The sequence below is a fragment of the Ceratotherium simum genome, chromosome 3, assembly GCF_057802395.1.
Source record: "Ceratotherium simum simum isolate JZ-2026a chromosome 3, ASM5780239v1, whole genome shotgun sequence".
In the NCBI taxonomy this organism is placed as follows: domain Eukaryota; kingdom Metazoa; phylum Chordata; class Mammalia; order Perissodactyla; family Rhinocerotidae; genus Ceratotherium; species Ceratotherium simum.
Genome location: NC_141902.1, coordinates 41,087,562 through 41,106,985, shown reverse-complemented (window position 1 = coordinate 41,106,985; position 19,424 = coordinate 41,087,562). Strand labels below are relative to the sequence as shown.

The window sequence follows — 19,424 nt, the reverse complement described above, 5'->3', positions numbered from 1 at the left end:
AGGATTTTGTCTAATTTTGCATAAATTTTGTCTTAATTCCTTTGTTCTTCAGCACAGCACTCCTTAGAAAAAGAAAATTCCCACATAGCAAATGCATGGGGGGATTTTTGAAACAGAAAGTTATTTTTAATCAATTTCTGTAAATTTTTTTTAAAAAGTCTTTTCAATACTACCTAAGAATGAACCTATCTTAAACCCTGAATTATTAAATGGAAATTATAAAATGTTATGAAATAACACAGTGCCATAAAGTAAAAATAAGTCTTAAAAGTCTCAAGACTTACAGGTAGTCCAGTCTTATGAGGTTCAGCTCATTGAAATTTAAATACTAACTGCTCATCTGCTACCAGAATGGTAATAAAAGGATGAAAACAATAATCTCAGCCCATGAGAATCGAAAAGTCTAGCAGGTAAGTATACATACTTTTCATAGTGTATATATAAAATGCTAGATCACTCTGCAAGAAGAGAGTGAAGAAGATTCTGGGAAAGCTTAGGAGAAACGTCCTCTGAACTCAAAAATAACCAGTGAGGAGTCACTGGAAAAAGAGACAAAAGTATTTAAAGAACAAAGCTGAAATGTAGATGGTTTCTGTCCACTCCAATGGTGAGTTGTAAAAGATGTACTTAATAGGTCTAAAGGGCTAGAGCAGTCAAGGCCTCATAAAATTTCAAAATCAACCGTTCATATAATAGATGAAGAAAATACATACTTTTCCATCTTACATGGAATGCTCTCCAGGATTGACCATATGCTGAGCCATAAAACAAATCTCAATAAATTTCAAGACTAAAATCTTACAAAGTATGTTCTCTGACCACAATTATAAATCAAAAACAAAAAAAAAACTTAAAAAGCACCAAATAATCAGAAATTTAAAAATATATTTATAAATAAATCATGAATCAAAAAAGAAATCACAAGGGAAATATGAAATATTCTGAACTGAAAAATAACAAAAACAGGGCACATCAAAATTTCTGGGATGTAAATAAGCAGTGCTTACAGGGAACAACAGGGTCCCAAAATATATCAAGTAAAAACTGTCAAACCAAAGTGAAAAACAGGCAATTCAACAATAATTGTTGGAGACTTCAATATCCCACTTTCAATAATGGATAGAACTAGACAAAAGACCAACAAGGAAACAGAGACATAACAATTCTCTAGACGTAAGAGACATCTATAGAACACTCCACCTAACAGCAGAATATATATTTTTCTCAACTTACACATGGAACATTCCCCAAGACAGACTACATGTTAGGACACAAAACAAGTCTCAATAAATTTATAAGGACTGAAATCATACAAGTATATGGTCTCCAACCACAATGGAATGAAATTAGAAATCACAGGAAGGAAATTGGAGAAATTAACAAATATGCAGAAATTAAACAACAAACTCCCAAATAACCACTGTGTCAAAGAAGAAATCACAAGGGGAATCAGAAAATACTTCAAGACGAATGAAAACAAAAACATAACATACCAACACGTATGGGATGCCCTGAAAGCAGTGCTCAGAGGGCAATTTACAGCTGTAAATGCTTATATTAAAAAAAGACTTCAAATCAGTAACAAAATATTCCACCCTAAGAAACTAGAAAGAGAAAAGCAAATTAAATCTAAAGCAAGCAGAAGGAAGGAAATAATAAAGAATAGAGCAGAAATAAATCAAATAGATAATTAAAAAACCAAAAGACAGAAACGTCACTGACGTCAAAAGTTGGTTCTTTGAAAAGATAAACAAAATTGACAAACCTTTGGTTAGACTAGCCAAGAAAAAAAATGAGAGAGGACTCAGCCTACTAAAATCAGGAATGAAAGAAGGGACATTAATACCAACCTCACAGAAATAAAAAGGATTACAAGGGAATACTATGAACAACTGTACACCAACAAATTAGATAACCTACATGGACTGGACAAACTTCTAGAAAAACAAAACTAAAACAGACTCCAGAAAAAAAACAGAAAATCTGAAAGACTCGTAACAAGTAAAGAGACTGACTTGGTAATAAAACTTCCCACAAAGAAAAGTCCAGGAGCAGATGGCTTCACTGGTGAATTTTACCAAATGATTAAGGAAGAATTAACATCAATCCTTCTCAAATTCATTCAAAAAATTGAAGAACATCTCCCAACTCAACCTACGAAGCCAGCATTACCCTGATACCAAAGTCAAACAAAGACTCAACAAGAAAACAAGTCAATATCTCTTAGGAATATAGATGCAAATATCCTGAACAAAATAATAGCAAATTGAACCCAGCAGCTTAATAAAAGGATTATCCACCATGACCAAGTGGGATTTACCCCAGGGTGGTTTAACAAATGAAAACCAATCAATACAATACACCATATTAAAAGAATAAAGGAAAAAATCCACATGATCATCTCAATTGATACAGAAAAAGCATTTCACCAAACCCAACACCCTTTCATAACAAAAACACTCAACAAACCAGCAATAGAAGGAAACTTCTTCAACCCGATAAAGGGCATCTACAAAAACCCCACAGCTCACATTATATACTTAATAGTGAAAAACAAACGATCTCCTCCTAAGATCAAGAATAAGACAAGGTTGTCCACTCTCACCACTTTTAGACAACATTTTACTGAAAGTTCTAGCCAGGCAATTAGGCAAGAAAAAGACATAGAAGAAATCCATGTTAGAAAGGAAAAGTAAAACCATCTCTTTGCAGATGACATGATCTTGTATAAAGAATACCCATAAAAGCAAAAACTGAATAGACTTCTCACAAATAATAATGTCCAACTGAAATTCCACAACTTTATACACTATTATGACCTCAATAAAATTTTTTAAAAAAAATTCTGTTCACCCAAAGACACCAATAATAAAATCAAAAGGCACGCAACAAACTAGGAGAATATTCACAAAACATCTATGCTGCAAAGTACTTTATATGCAGAATATATGAAGAGGTTCCAAAACACAATATAAGAAACAAACAAGCCAAGAGAAAAATGAGTAAAAGATTTGGGAAGACATTTCATAAAAGCTAGATAATTGGCCACAAGCATATGAAATGATACTTAATATTATCCATCGCCAAACATTTAAGTTAAAATCACAGCACCATAGTAATCCACGTCTACTTGAATGGCAAACATTAAAAAGACAATAAATGGTAGCAAGGATGTGGAACAATGATAACTCTCATATTCTACTGGTAAGAATATAACGTTTTTGGTAAAAGTTGAGCAATTTCTAATAAACGACACCTAGCCTTTTGATCCAAGAATTTCACTTCCAACTGTTTTTTTAAATTGGGTCATAATAGTTTATAAAATTGTGAAATTTCAGCTGAACATTATTATTTGTCAGTCATCATATATATGTGCCCTGTTACCCCTTATGCCCACCCCCCAACCCTCTTCCCCTCTGATAACCACTAATCTGTTCTTTGTCCATGTGTTTGTTTATCTTCCACATATGAGTGAAATCATGCAGTGTTTGTCTTTCTCTTTCTGGCTTATTTCGCTTAACATAATATCCTCAAGGTCTATACACGATATTGCAAATGGGAGGATTTGATCTTTTTTACTGCTGAGTAGTATTACATTGTGTATATATACCACATCTTTATCCATTCATCAGTCGACGGGCACCTGGGTTGCTTCTACATCTTGGCTATTGTGAATAATGCTGCAATGAACATAGGGGTGCATAAGTCTCTTTGAATTGTTGATTTCAAGTTCTTTGGATAAATACCCAGTAGTGGGATAGCTGGGTCACATGGTATTTCTATTTTTAATTTTTTGAGAAATCTCCATAGCGTTTTCCATAGTGGCTACACCAGTTTGCATTCCCACCAGCAGTATACAAGGGTTCCCTTTTTTCCACATCCTCTCCAACATTTGTTATTTTTTGTCTTGGTAATTACAGCCACTCTAACAGGTGTAAGGTGATAATCTCATCGTAGTTTTTTGTGTGTGTGTGAGAGGAAGATCAGCCCTAAGCTAACATCCATGCCAATCCTCCTCTTTTTGCTGAGGAAGACCGACCCTGAGCTAACATCTATTGCCAATCCTTCTCCTTTTTTTCCCTTTTACTCCCCAAAGCCCCAGTAGATAGTGGTATGTCATAGTTGCACATCCTTCTAGTTGCTGTACGTGGGACGCCGCCTCAGCATGGCCCGACAAGCAGTGCATCGCTGTGCGCCTGGGATCCAAACCTAGGACACCACTAGTGGAGCGCGCGCACTTAACTGCTAAGCCACGGGGCTGGCCCTCATTGTAGTTTTGATTTGCATTTCCCTAACGATTAGTGATGGTGAACATCTTTTCATGTGCCTACTGGCCATCTATATATCTTCTTTGGGAAAATGTCTGTTCATATCCTCTGCCCATTTTTTGACTGGGTTGTTTGTTCTTTTGTTGTTGAGTTGTGTGAGTTCTTTATGTATTTTGAAGACTTACCCCTTGGAGGATACATGATTTGCAAATATTTCCTCCCAGTTGGTGGGCTGTCTGTTCGTTTTATTCCTGGTTTCCCTTCCCTTGCAGAAGCTCTTTAGTCTGATGAAGTCCCACTTGTTTATTTTTCCTTTTGTTTCCCTTGCCCAAGTAGACATGGTATTCGAAAAGATGTTCCTAAGGCTGATGTCAAAGAGTGTATTGCCTATATTTTCTTCCAGTTTTATGGTTTCATGTCTTATCTTCAAGTCTTTAATCCGTTTTGAGTTAATTTTTGTGTATGGTGAAAGATAATGGTCTACTTTCATTCTTTTGTATGTGCCTGTCCAGTTTTCCCAACACCATTTATTGAAGAGACTTTCCTTCCTCCCGTGTATGTTCTTGGCTCCTACATCGAAGATTAGCTGTCCGTAGATGTTTGGTTTTATTTCTGGGCTTTCATTTCTCTTCCAATGATCTGTGTGTCTATTTTTGTACCAGTACCATGCTGTTTTGACTACTATAGCTTTGTAGTATATTTTGAAGTCAGGGATTGTGATGCCTCCAGCTTTGTTCTTTTTTCTCAGGATTGCTTTCCCTATTCAGAGGCTTTTCTTGTCCCATATGAATTTTAGGATTCTTTGTTCTACTTCCAAGAAGAATGTCATTGGGATTCTGATTGGGATTGCATTGAATCTGTAGATTGCTTTAGGTAGTATGGACATTTTAACTATGTTTATTCTTCCAACTCATGTGCATGGAATATCTTTCCATTTCTTTATGTCAACATCGATTCTTTCAATAACGTCTTATAGTTTTCATTGTATAGGTCTTTCACCTCCTTGGTTAAATTTATTCCTAGATATTTTATTATTTTTGTTGTGACTGTAAATGGGATTGTATTATTGAGTTCTCAGTTAGTTTGTTATTAGAGTATAGAAATGCAACTGAGTTCAATAAGCTGATTTTGTACTCTGCAACTTTGCCTTAGCTGTTGATTACTTCTAATAAGTTTTCCAATGGATTCTTCAGAGTTTTCTATATATAGAATTATGTTGTCTGCAAACAGCAAGAGTTTTACTTCTTCCTTGCCAATCTGGTACCTTTTATTTCTTTTCCTTGCCTAATTTCTCTGGCCAAAACCTCTAGTACTATGTTGAATAAGAGTGGCAAGAATGGGCACCCTTGTCTTGTTCCTGTTTTCAGAGGGATGGCTTTCAGTTTTTCCCCATTGACTATGATGTTAGCTGTGGGTTTGTCATATATGGCCTTTATTATGTTGAGGTACTTTCCTTCTATCCCCATTTTCTTGAGAGTTTTTATCATAAGTGGATGTTGGATCCTGTCAAATGCTTTCTCTGCATCTTCTGAGATGATCATGTGGTTGTTATTCCTCTCGTTGTTAATGTGGTGTATCACACTGATTGATTTGCAAATTCTGAATCATCCCAGCGTCCCTGGTATAAATCCCACTTGATCACGGTGTATGATCCTTTTTTTTTTTTTTGAGGAAGATCAGCCCTGAGCTAACATCCGTGCTAATCCTCCTCTTTTTGCTGAGGAAGACCAACTCTGAACTAACATCTATTGCCAGTCCTCCTCCTTTTTTTTCCCCCAAAGCCCCAGTAGATAGTTGTATGTCATAGCTGCACATCCTTCTAGTTGCTGTATGTGGGACGCGGCCTCAGCATGGCCGGACAAGCAGTGCGTCAGTGCGCGCCCGGGATCTGAACCCGGGCCGCCAGTAGCAGAGCATGCGCATTTAACCGCTACGCCACGGGCTGGCCCTGATCCTTTTAATGTATCCCTGCATTAGGTTTGCCAGTATTTTGTTGAGGATTTTTGCATCTATGTTCATCAGTGATATTGGCCTGTAATTTTCCTTCTTTGCGTTATCCTTGTCTGGCTTTGGGATCAGGGTGATGCTGGCCTCGTACAATGAGTTAGAAAGTATTCTGTCTTCTTCAATTTTTTGGAATAGTTTGAGCAACATGGGTATTAAATCTTCTTTGAATGTTTGGTAAAATTCTCCAGAGAAGCCATCTGCTCCTGAACTTTTGTTTTTTTGGGAGGTTTTTCATTACTGTTTCAATCTCTTTACTTGTGATTGGTCTATTCAGATTCTCTATTTCTTCTTGATTCAGTTTTGGGAGGTTGTGTAGGAGTCTAAGACCTTATCCATTTCTTCTAGGTAGTCCAATTTGTTGGCATATAGTTTTTCATAGTATTCTCTTATAATCCTTTGTATTTCTGTGGTATCTGTTGTAATTTCTCCCTTTCATTTTTAATTTTATTTATTTGAGCTTTCTCTCTTTTTTCCTTAGTGAGTTTGAGTTTAGTTTCCACTTAGTTTCTTTAGTGGCTAAGGGTTTGTCAACTTTATCTTCTCAAAGAACCAGCTCTCAGTTTCAATGATCCTTTCTATTGTTTTTTTAGTCTCTATTTCATTTATTTCTGCTCTAATTTTTATTATTTCCCTCCTTCTGCTGACTTTGAGCTTTGTTTTTTCTCCTTTTTTTAGTTCTGTTAGGTGTAGTTTAAGATTATTTGAGATTTTTCTTGTTTGTTGAGTTGGGCATATATTGCTATAAATTTCCCTCTTAGAACCGCTTTTGCTGCATCCCATAGGAGTTGGAATATTGTATTTTCATTTTCCTTTGTCTCCAGCTATTTTTTGATTTCCCCTTTGATTTCTTCATTGATCCAGTAGTTGTTCAATAGCATGCTGTTTAGTCTCCACAGAGTTGTGACTTTCCTACCCTTTTTCTTGTAGTTGATTTCTAGCTTCATACCACTGTGGTCAGAAAAGATGCTTCATATGGTTTCAATCTTCTTAAATTTATTGAGGCTTGCCTTGTTTCCCAACATATGGTCTATCTTTGAGAATATTCCACATGCACTTGAGAAGAATGTGTATTCTGCTGGTTTTGGATGGAATGTTCTATATATATCTATTAAGTCCATCTGGTCTAGTTTTTCATTTAATTCCACTATGTCCTTGTTGACTTTCTGTCTGCACAATCTATCCATTGATGTAAGTGTTGAGGTCTCCTACTATTACTGTGTTGCTGTTAATTTCTCGTTTTAGGTGTGTTAATAGTTGCTTTATGTACTTTGGTGCATATATATTTATAAGTGTTATGTCCTCGTGGTGGAATGTCCCTTTTATCATTATATACTGCCCCTCTTTGTCTGTCAATGCCTTTTTTATCTTGAAGTCTACTTTGTCTGGATATAGATATGGCAACACTTGCTTTCTTTTGCTTGCCATTAGCTTGGAGTATCATCTTACATCCCTTCATTCTGAGCCTGTATTTGTCTTTAGAGCTGAGATGTGTTTCCTGGAGGCAGCATATTGTTGGGTCTTGTTTTTTAATCCCTCCAGCCACTCTGTGTCTTTTGATTGGAGAATTCGATCCATGTAAATTTAGAGTGATTATTGATATATGAGGGCTTAATACTGCCATTGTATCACTTGTTTTCCAGGTGTTCTGTATTTCCCTTGTTTCTCGTCCCATATATTATGACTGTCAGTTCAATTTGGTATTTCTCTATGATGGTTTTCTCAGTCTTCTCTTTATTTATCACTTGTGTCTCTGATTTTTTGTTTAGTGGTTACTGTGAGGTTTATATAAAAGACCTTGTAGATGAGAGAGTCCATTTTCTGATAGTCTCTTATTCTTTAGTCTAAGCAGGTTCCATCCCTTTCCTCTTCCCTAAGTTATTGTTATCACAACTTATTCCATTTTGTGTTGTGAGTTTGTGATTAAAAGTAAGTGATTATAGTTATTTTTGATGTTTTCCTTCCCTTTATCTTTAATGTTATAATTAAGTGTTTGCTAACCTGTTCTGATAGAGAGCTGCAATTTTCTGACGCTGTCTGTCTATTTATTTCCTTGTTCAAGGCTCTGTAAACCCTTTCTTCTTTTTTTCGTCACATACGAGGGCCTTCTTGATCATTTCTTATAAGGGGCATCTCGTGGTGATGAACTCCCTCAGCTTTTGTTTATCTGGGAAAGCTTTTATTTCTCCATCATATCTGAAGAATAGTTTTGCTGGTTAGAATGTTCTTGGCTGAAAGTTTTTGTCTTTCAGAATTTTGCATATATCATTCCACTCTCTCCTAGCCTGTAAGGTTTCTGCTGAGAAATCTGCTAAAAGCCTCATGGGGTTCCTTTGTAGGTTATTTTCTTCTGCTTTGCTCCCCTTGATATTTTTTATTTGTCATTGACTTTTGCCAATTTTACTAATATACCTGGAGGTCTTTTTACACTGATGTAATTAGGAGTTCTATTAGCTTCATTTACATGTAATTCCAGCTTCTTCTCCCAGTTTGGGAAGTTCTCAGCTTTCATTTCTTTGAATAAGCACTCTACTCCTTTCTCCTACCCTACTCCCTCTGGAATACCTATAATACTTATGTTGCATTTCCTAATTGAGTTGGATATTTCTCAGAGAATTTCCTCATTTGTTTTTAGTCTCAGTTCTCTCTCCTCCTCCATCTGTAGCATTTCTATATTTCTGTCCTCTAAATTACTGATTCTGTCCTCCATAATATCAGCTCTATTTTTTAAGGACTCCAGATTTTCCTTTGTCTCCTTCATTGTGTTTTTCCTCCCCAATATTTCTTATTGTTTTTTTTTTTATAGTTTCAATCTCTTTTGTGAAGACTTCCCTCTGTTCATTAAATTTCTGGGACTTCAGGATTGATTTCTGGGTACCTGTCATTTTCCTTCTGGTGTGGACTGTTAATATACCTCTTCACGCTATCTGATGGGGTGGACTTGTGCCGTTGCATAGTGGTAGTATCTGATCACAGATTCCACTTGCCAACACTGGTGGGGGGAGGCAGGAGCTGTATCTTCTGAGTGTTCTGTGACCCCTGGCAGATGTGCCTGTCTGTTGGAAGTCGTGCCAACAGGGTCTGTTTGCTCTTGCCCGCTGGCTGCTATTGCTTACATTACATATGTGCAGGTGCTCTGGCAGGGATCTCCTGTTCTGGCCCACCAGCTGGTGGGCCAGGAGCACTTTCTCTTGCATGCGCGATCCTGCGCACCCCCGTTCTGCACTCACTATCTGCTGGCTTGGCTGCTCAGCTTGGTGTGGATGCCCCTGTGATTGCTTAGCTGCCTTGTTGTAGAGTGTTCCCACAGGATGGGAGGCAACTCCAAGAGTGCAAGCGTTCCCACAGAGGGCTACCTTTTCCCCCTTCTTGCAGTGTCGTGCGCTGGCCGCTGTGCAAGGACCCACGCCCTAGATTGCTGCCGCTCGAGGAGGGAGAGGCGATTGCCTCCTCCTTCCACTGCCTCCTGCGGGGGGTCCAGCACTCCCACCTTCAGACGTATGGCTGTGTGGATCTCTCAGATGTCTACTGTGTTGTGTGGATGCCCTCTGTTGGTTTATGAATGTCCTTTTCGTTGTATCTTGGGGGGAAAGACTAAGGGAAGAGCTCACTCTGTCATGATGCTGACATCACTCCCATTTCTAAGGTTTTATCCAAGAGAAATGTAAACATGTCCACAAGACACTTTTACAAAAATGTTCCTAGCAGCTTTATTTACAATAGCCCCAAACTGAAAACAACAAAAATGCCCAGCAACAAAAAGATGAACATTGTGGAGTTTTCATATGGTGGAATAATAATCAGAAACACAAAGCAACAATTACCGATATCATCAACAACATGAAAGACCCTCACAGACATTATGCTGAGCAATGGCAGACACAAAAGACCACATATTTGATGACGTCATTAAAAATAAATTCTAGCAGAGGCAAAAATAATGTAAGGAGAAAAAAATCACAATAGAAGTTGCCTTGGGGAAAGGAAACGTCCTATACTGTGATAGGGACGTAGATCTATTTGTTAAAACTTACAGCTAGGATCTATGTATTTCAAAGTATGTAAATTTTACCTAACTAAACACCTGTAAAAAGTTCTTATGAATATTAACCATCCACCAGATAGGAGGAAATTAGGAGTCTGTGGGGTACAGACGTGACCAGAAAGACAAAATGTTAGTAACTGTTGAAACTGAATGATGGTTATATGGGGACTCATAATATCATTCTCTTTAATTTGTGCATATGTTTGATATTTTCCATTAAAAAATAACAACAACAAAAACCCTGACCACCAGAGCTACTAACAGGGTTAGTAGCTACTGTGAAGAAACTACTGAATAAAGTCAAAATAGAGTAGGACAGGGCCGGCCCCATGGCTTAGGGGTTAAGTGCGCGTGCTCCGCTGCTGGCAGCCTGGGTTCGGATCCCGGGCGCACACCGACGCACCACTTCTCTGGCCATGCTGAGGCCTTGTCCCATATACAGCAACTAGAAGGATGTGCAACTATGACATACAACTATCTACTGGGGCTTTGGGGAGAAAATTAAATAAATAAAATTAAAAAAAAAAATAGAGTAGGACAGGATCAAATGAGAAAAGCAAAGAGACTGTCTAGAAAGAGTGGGGAAGAGAAACATAAACTAAGCAATCTCTGAGAGCAATCCTCCCTATTTTCGAACATGGTAAGAAAACAACAGAAAGCTCCATTTAAGTTAAAAACTATCTTGAAACAAATCTCCTTCTAGAAGTTCACGAAAACAAATTTCACATTAAAAAGTAACAGAGGGGCCGGCCCCGTGGCTTAGCAGTTAAGTGTGCGCGCTCCGCTGCTGGTGGCCCGGGTTCGGATCCTAGGCGCGCACTGACGCACCGCTTCTCCAGCCATGCTGAGGCCGCATCCCACATACAGCAACTAGAAGGATGTACAACTATGACATACAACTATCTACTAGGGCTCTGGGGGGGTGGGGGAAGGAGGAGGATTGGCAATAGATGTTAGCTCAGAGCCGGTCTTCCTCAGCCAAAAGAGGAGGATTAGCATGGATGTTAGCTCAGGGCTGATCTTCCTCACACACAAAAAAAAGGTAGAGGGGCCGGCCGGGTGGCATAGCGGTTAAGTGAGCATGCTCCGCTTCAACAGCCCAGGGTTCGCAGGGTCGGATCCTGGGCGCACACCACGGACCGCTTGTCAGGCTATGCTGTGGCAGCATCCCATATAAAGTGGAGGAAGATGGGCACGGATGTTAGCCCAGGGCCAATCTTCCTCAGCAAAAAGAGGAGGGTTGGCAATGCATGTTAGCTCAGGACTGGTCTTCCTCACAAAAAAATTTAAAAAATAAAATTAAAATTAAAAACAAAAAAAGGCAGAGAGTATAGTAGGTAATAGGTATATTCTCTGACAATATAAACATAGACTCACCTATCTAAAAGTGAGGGAAGAGGGGCCAGCCCCAGTGGTGTAGTGGTTAAGTTCAGCGAGATCGGCTGAGGCGGCCTGGGTTCGGTTCCCTGGCATGGACCAACACCACTCGTGGCCACGCTGGGGTGGCAACCCACATACAAAATAGAGGATGACTGGTACAGATGTTAGCTCAGGGCAAGTCTTCCTCAGCAAACAAGCAAGCAAGCAAATAAATAAATAAAAGTGAAGGAAGAATGGGGAGAGCACAGCAAAAAAAAAGTGTATATACCACTTCAGTAATCATATATATGGTGATAGTACTGGCATTGCTATTTATCATAATTATTCACTATCATCACCTCAAACGTAATAACTTTACATAAATTTCAGTCCACATTTCTGATTCTTAAGATAGTTTCTTAGAAGTGAATTTATTAGGTTGTTAACATTTGTGAGTACCTCTAGAAATACTAACAAAGTGCCTTTTTAGAAAGATGGACTCAACCAGCAGGATACAAAGAGTGCCTGTACCACTGAATCTTGCACATCAGAATTTATTTTTAATTTTTAAAATGTTTGCTAATTGAAAGTAAAAATTATTAGTAAAACTAAATGTTTTAATTATAATTATATGCTACCTCTAGTCCCCATTTTGTTAAATGACTACGTATGCCCTATTCTAATTTTTTCTAAGAATCCAAAACACTAAAGTTGAAAAAGACTTTAGTTCAACCTCACCAACCAAAGCAGAAATCTCTCAGGTAGCATTCCTGTCTAAAGGTAATCTAGAATCTGCCTGAATGCTTAAAGAAGACATGAAGCTCACTACTTCATAATGCAAATACTTAAAAATTAAAAAACCCTGCAAATATGTACTGTCCATTCCCTTTAAGAAGCGTTTCTAAGAATAATTTAACTCTACCAACTTGGTTAAGGATAATTTTCCTTGTTTTAAACTCAAAGATTAAAAATTTTTTTCACTTTAATACTTAAAAAACTGATAGATTATATAACTTTTTTGGTGTGTGTGAGGAAGATCAGCCCTGAGCTAACATCCATGCTAATCCTCCTCTTTTTGCTGAGGAAGACCAGCTCTCAGCTAACATCTATTGCCAATCCTCCTCCTTTTTTTCTCCAAAGCCCCAGTAGCTAGTTGTATGTCATAGTTGCACATCCTTCTAGTTGCTGTATGTGGGATGCGGCCTCAGCATGGCCGGAGAAGCGGTGCGTCGGTGCGCGCCCACGATCTGAACCTGGGCCTCCAGTAGCAAAGCACAAGCACTTAACCGCTAAGCCACGGGGCTGGCCCAATTATATAACTTTTTTAGTTTGCTAATTATGGCTTAATTTAGAGGAGTCTAGATATTTGCATTATTTCTCCCATAACTCCCAAAAATAATGGCACTATATTTAATACTTTAAAAACTATATTTCCAAGGATCTCAATAAACATTTGCTTATCTCTTGGGATTTCCTACAAATTACTAAAATTCTAAAATAAAGGCTCAAACGTCCATGCTTACCTGAATACTGAAACATAATACAACCAAGTATACTACCAAAGCACTGTGTAAAAAAATACTGTGATGATTTTCTAATAAGTTTCCTATCTGTCGACTTCAGAAAACCAACCCTCAACCTATTCTTTTAAAAAATATAGTACCTATTTTAACTATATTTATCCGAACACAGAAAAGGTTCAAGTGATACATAACCAACAGCTGTCCTTTATTAACGGCTATGTGCAAGGCACAGTCCTAAGAGCTAATACATTATTTCACTTAATCTTTTCAATAACATAAAGTAGTGTCCATTATTTCCATTTTATGACTGAAGAAAATGAGGCAGAGAAAAGGACAGAAATGTTTTAAGTAACAATTCCTGGATAATTTTAAGAAAAATAACCAGCAATGTAAAAATAGTATATTTATCACCAAGAAAAAATTTTAACTAATTAAAAAGTTACCAAAAATTCCAATTTCTCATCACCCTCTCAAGTTTGTTTTTCACTTCTGCTCTTTTTCTAAATAGTTATTCACAATGGTTGATTTTCCTGCCGAACCCCTGGCTATGCAAAGCCTTAAAATAGGGTCAACCTACAAACAGCTGTGTTTACAAATTGGCAGTTGGGAACTCAAAATCAAACTTCTCATAGAAACAATGTTACAAATGGGAGCTAGAGTTCCCACGCCCAGCTCCTATGGGATATTTTTACCAATAATATAACCGAACAGAAAATCTAGAATCTAAACCATTATGCAAACAGTGTGAAAAGCTATATTCCATATCTCAACACCAGGCCTATCTGTACCCATATTAAAACTATTACATCTCTAGTGCCGGGAAACTGGATATCCAAATGCAAAACGATGAAGTCTGGGGTCGGCCTGGTGGCGCAAGCAGTTAAGTGCGCGTGCTCCACTACAGCAGCCCAGGGTTCACCAGTTCGGATCCCAGGCACACACCGACGCACTGCTTGTCAGGCCATGCTATGGCGGCGTCCGATATAAAGTGGAGGAAGATGAGCATGGATGTTAACCCAGGGCCAGTCTTCCTCAGCAAAAAGAGGAGGATTGGCAGATGTTAGCTCAGGGCTGATCTTCCTCACAACAACAACAAAAAAAGGATGAAGTTGGACAGCAACCTTACACCGTATAAAAAATTAACTCAAAATGGATCAAAGGCCTTAAGAGCTAAAACTATAAACTCTTGGAAGAAAACATAAGGGAAAAGCTCATGACATTGGATTTGGCAATGATTTCTGGGATATGACACCAAAAGCACAGGCAACAAAAAGAAAAAAGAGATAAATTGAACCACATCAAAACTAAAAACTTTGTACATCAAAGGACACTATCAACAGAGTGAAAAGGCAGCCCATGGAATGGGACAAATATGTGCAAATCATATATCTCATGAGAGGTTAATATCCACAATATATTTTAAAAAACTACAACTCAACAAAAAAAAAAAATCAAACAACCCAATTTGAAAATGGGCAAAAGACTTGAACAGACATTTCTCCCAAGAAGATATAAAAATGGTCAATAAGCACATGAAAAAATGCTCAACATCACTAATCATTAGGGAAACAAATCAAAACCACAATGAGACACCACTTCATACCCAGTAAAATGGCAATTATCAAAAAACAAAAAGTAAGAAGTGTCAGCGAGGATGTGGAGACATTGGAATCCTTGTGCACTGCTGATGTTCCTGCAAAATGGTGCAGCCACTGTGGAAAATTCTATAGCAGTTCTTCAAAAAGTTAAATAGAATTACCATATGATCTAGCAATTCTACTTCTAGGTATATGCTCCAAAGAATTGCAAGAAAGGACTCAAACAGATGTTTGTAACACCCATACTCACAGCAGCTTTATTCACAATAGCGAAAAAGTGGAAGCAACAGTATCTATCCATGGATGAATGGATAAACAAAAGGTGATATATACATACAGTGGAATATTATTCAGCCTTAAAAAGGAAGGAAATTCTGCAATATGCTACAACACGGACGAACTTTGAGGACATTATGCTAAGTAAAATAAATCAGCCACAAAAAGACAAACATTGTATGATTTCACTTACATGAGGTACCTAGAGTAGTCGAATTCATAAAGACAGAAAGAATGGTGGTTGCCAGGGCCTGGGGGAAGGAGGAGAAAGAGGGCTATTGTTTAACAGACATGGAGTTTCAGTTTGGGAAGATGAAAAAGTTCTGGAAGTGGATAGTGGTAATTGCAGTGGTAATCGTGCAGCCATTAGCTGCACAAAATGAATATACTTAATATCACTGAACTGTACATTTTAAAATGGTTAAAACAGTAAACTTTATGTTATGTATATTTTACCACAAGTAAAGAAAAAACAAAAAACTATAGATCTCCATCTAATCCCTTTTTCCAAGCCACTAACGATAGCATAAGATAAAGGTTTTCAATAGGGTGAGAGACAAGGACTCTGGAATGGGAAAACAAAACCTCTTTCTTTTTTTTCCTTTTTTAACAAACTACAGCAAAAAGGGGAAGAACAGAATGGAGACAGAAGTAAAGTATAGAAAAGGGGACCAAGTAAAATTTGCCCTCCTATTCTGCCTTTTAAATATTTACTTCTTATAAGACATAACAAAACAACCTGTAGACAAAAAAAATGGTGGAGTATCAGGTATAAAAATTACATACTATTTCATCTAAATTCTAGATTTAAAAATTCAGTATATACTTTGTTTTTCTGGGCATTTCATAACAGGAAATAGAATGGAAGGATAAGCAGGGTTGGGAGAAAGAGGGATTCTGGGAAAAGATGACAAAAGTAGTAGAGGTATTGACCAAAAGATAGTTTTGGGGGAACTACAGTGTTTAGGGAAGAGGAAAAAGCAATCCTGGGCCAGTTGGGGAATTATTCTCCTTCTTTACAATCAACCTAACCAATCTGAACCCTTTCCTTTGGTCTAAATCAAGAAGGCAAGGGAGTTTATCCCAAGCAACCTGAGGCCAAAGAAGTCACCGAATTACAAACTGTAGCTCCAAAAAAGAGAAGAGAGCTCCCCTAACTGGAATTTTGCCTAAAAATCCATTTTTATACATTAATTGGGTTCTGCCTATGCAATAGAAAGCTGGAAACAACGCCACTACCATCCTAACAACAAGAAAAAAACTGCATAAACTAAAAAATTAAACTTTTCTTGAACCCATCAGAGAGCTGAGGCCTCAGGGCAACCAAATAAAGATCCAAGAAAAGACAAGCCCTTCCTAGGAGAGACAAGATGTAAGCACTGGCTCACCTGTGGCAGAGCAAGAGAAGAGATGTTGGTGCCATAAAAGAAGGTAAAAAGAATTCAACTAAAATTGTTAATAAACTCCTTAAGGCAAAGTATGGGCTAGCTTAAGCGTGTAATACTCCTGGGAGCCGTAGACAAAAAGGAATTTCAAATCTATTTGCAGGATCTTTGCCACAAATCTCCACCAGGTGCTCACAACATGGGAACAGGCGACTGGAGAGAGTCTTCGTCTATGGTGCAGGGCTGGAAAAGGGGAACAGCCTCTACTAGGGGAAATATCAAAGCCTCAATCAGATCCTTCTCCCCAAAGGAACAAAGACTTTAAGGCTGGGGGAAGGATAGCAAGTCCAGTCACCCCAGCGGCACAAGTGAAGACATAATTAACAATGGGAGTAGAGTGAAAGAAAAATCCCTCACCACTAGGCGAGAGGCAGGAAAAAGTCTTGGGCCCAGGATCTTATACCAATGCCATTAGACATCTCCCATCACTGAGGCAGGGTCAGGAAACTCTTTTCCAAACAAGACCTAAAAAGATACAAGGCCTATTTCGGCATAGAGGAGCAAGATCACTGAGAGAGACCCACTCCTAACGCACAGACACACAGGGCCTATCCAAGGTTGAGACTGGACCACAACAACAGAAACATTCCTGACTCCACCACCAGGCTAAGAAGCACCGATTAACACAACAGTCATCCACCGCTGGGAGAAGGTCAGAAGCATCCAGATTCTACACAGAGGCACAAGCGCACAAGGAAAGCCAAAAACTGAGAGTCAATCAGGAAAACTGAGGAACACTTTCCCATACCCCCATACCTCAACTTCTAGCCTAAGCACAAAGTAACACGAGAGAAATTTGAAGCCAAGGGTGCACTTAAGGTACCCTCTGCAACAACAAAACGGAAACTCAGCTTAACTCAACCATCCCCCAAAAGAGTGAAGGTATGCAATTTTCCTGGTATGAATACTAAACTCCATCTTTACTGTCCTGTTCCTGATATCTAGGATTAAATAAAACTGCAATTGACACAAAAAAGGAAGAAAATACAACCCACTGTCAAGAGACTAAGCATTCAAGAGAACCAAAAATCAATGAGGTTAAAAACAGAAAATTCAAAGAAACCAAAAGTTGATTTTTTTTTAAATAATTTTATTTATTTATTTTTTTTCCCCCAAAGCCCCAGTAGATAGTTGTATGTCATAGCTGCACATCCTTCTAGTTGCTGTATGTGGGACACGGCCTCAGCATGGCCGGAGAAGCGGTGCGTCAGTGCGCGCCCGGAATCCAAACCCGGGCTGCCAGTAGCGGAGTGTGCGCACTTAACCGCTACGCTACGGGGCTGCCCGGAAAATCGATATTTTAAAAAAAGAAAAGTAGGGCCGGCCCTGTGGCTTGGTGGTTAAGTGCGCGCGCTGCAATGCTGTTGGCCCGGGTTCGGATCCCAGATGCGCATCGAGGCACCACTTCTCCGTCCATCCTGAGGCCGAGTCCCACATACAGCAACTAGAAGGATGTGCAGCTATGACATACAACTATCTACTGGGGCTTTGGGGGGAAAAAATAAAATAAATAAAATCTTTAAAAAAAAATAATAAATAAATAAATAAAAAGAAAAGTAAACTGATAAACCTCTAGCAAGACTGAAAAAAAAAGGAGAAGACACAAATTATCAATACTGGGAATGGAAAAGTGAAAATCATTACACAACCTATGGATAGTAAAAGAAAAATAATGGAATATTACAAACAACTTTATGCCCATACATTTAACAACTTAGATGAAACAGTCAAATTCCTCAAAAAATATGAACCACCAAAGCTCAGACAAGAATAGATAAACCGATCAGCACTATATCTATTTTTAAAAATTGAAATTGTAGGAAAAGCCTCCAACATAGCAAACTCCAGGCCCAGGTGACTTCACTGGAGAATCCTACCAAACATCCAAAAAATATATATATACCAAATCTATACAAACTCTTCTACATATTAATTGGGCCAAGTACTAGTCAAAAAACTGCCTAGAATAACATCTGCAGTAACCTAATTTTATTACCTAATCTTAAAACATAAAGGAAAGTTTTAAACATACATATACAGCCTCATCTTGATGATCCTACTATTTATGTTAGAATTTAACATATTCCTCTAGGTTCTTTACAGCTCCATTACTAGAAAAGTTCTTTTCTATTATCAGTAATAATAGAATAAAACAAGTAAAGATTGGGAAATGAGTACACTAGGGAAATAAATCTACTAACGAATGAAAATGATATAATTTAAGTAGATTATATCACAAAACAAACACAGTAATAGAGGCAACAATATCTGAAGCCTAAGAACTGATGACATTGGGGGGAAAAGTATACAATATAAAACAGTTCCACTTTTTCAACATTTGAACAAGATCTCATTTCAGGAATAGAAATAGCTGATTGCTCAGCAATATAAAACTGGGCAATTATGTCTGCTTTCTCTTTACCTGCAGCCCAGCTAAAAGAATGGGGGGGGGGAGCGAGCCTCTTCCAAATGCTCAATATAAATTGCAACATTAATTCTGCTAGTTTCCCTATCACCTCTAAATTTCAGACTGACATCCAAAGCCTTCTTGACACTTTCACTTAGTACCTCAAATTCAACTTACCCAAAACTGTATTAACTTTTCCGATCCCACCCCCATACCCAAACCTGCTCTTCCTACTGTATTTTTCCTACTATATTCTTGATCACAAGTAATGCTACCACCGTCTACCTAATCAACCAAGCCAGAAACCATCCTAAACATCCTAGTCATTCTTCCTCTCCCTTGTCCCCCTACAGTGAATCACCAAATCCTGATTTTAACTAAAGTATATCTCACATCTTGTCCCCTTTAAATCCATCCTCCTCACTCCACAAATCTGCCTGTTCTTTCCACCAACTCCCTTCAAAATAAAGACTAACTCTGGCATTATATATAAAACTCT

At 38.1% G+C, this 19,424-nt stretch overlaps 1 protein-coding gene across 4 annotated transcripts in view; it reads right to left on the bottom strand.

The window, feature by feature from the left end:
- The window catches only part of CTDSPL2 (CTD small phosphatase like 2), an 81,372-nt gene that overhangs the window by 53,685 nt on the left and 8,263 nt on the right, over window positions 1–19,424 (bottom strand). Inside the window, exon 1 of one of the 4 annotated variants that reach the window (XM_087426588.1) lies at window positions 15,267–15,290. The exons of the other annotated variants lie outside the window; for them this stretch is intronic. The gene's annotated coding sequence lies outside the window, so the exon portion shown is untranslated. Of the gene's footprint in view, window positions 1–15,266; window positions 15,291–19,424 lie in introns of those variants that run through there. 4 annotated transcript variants of the gene reach the window in all.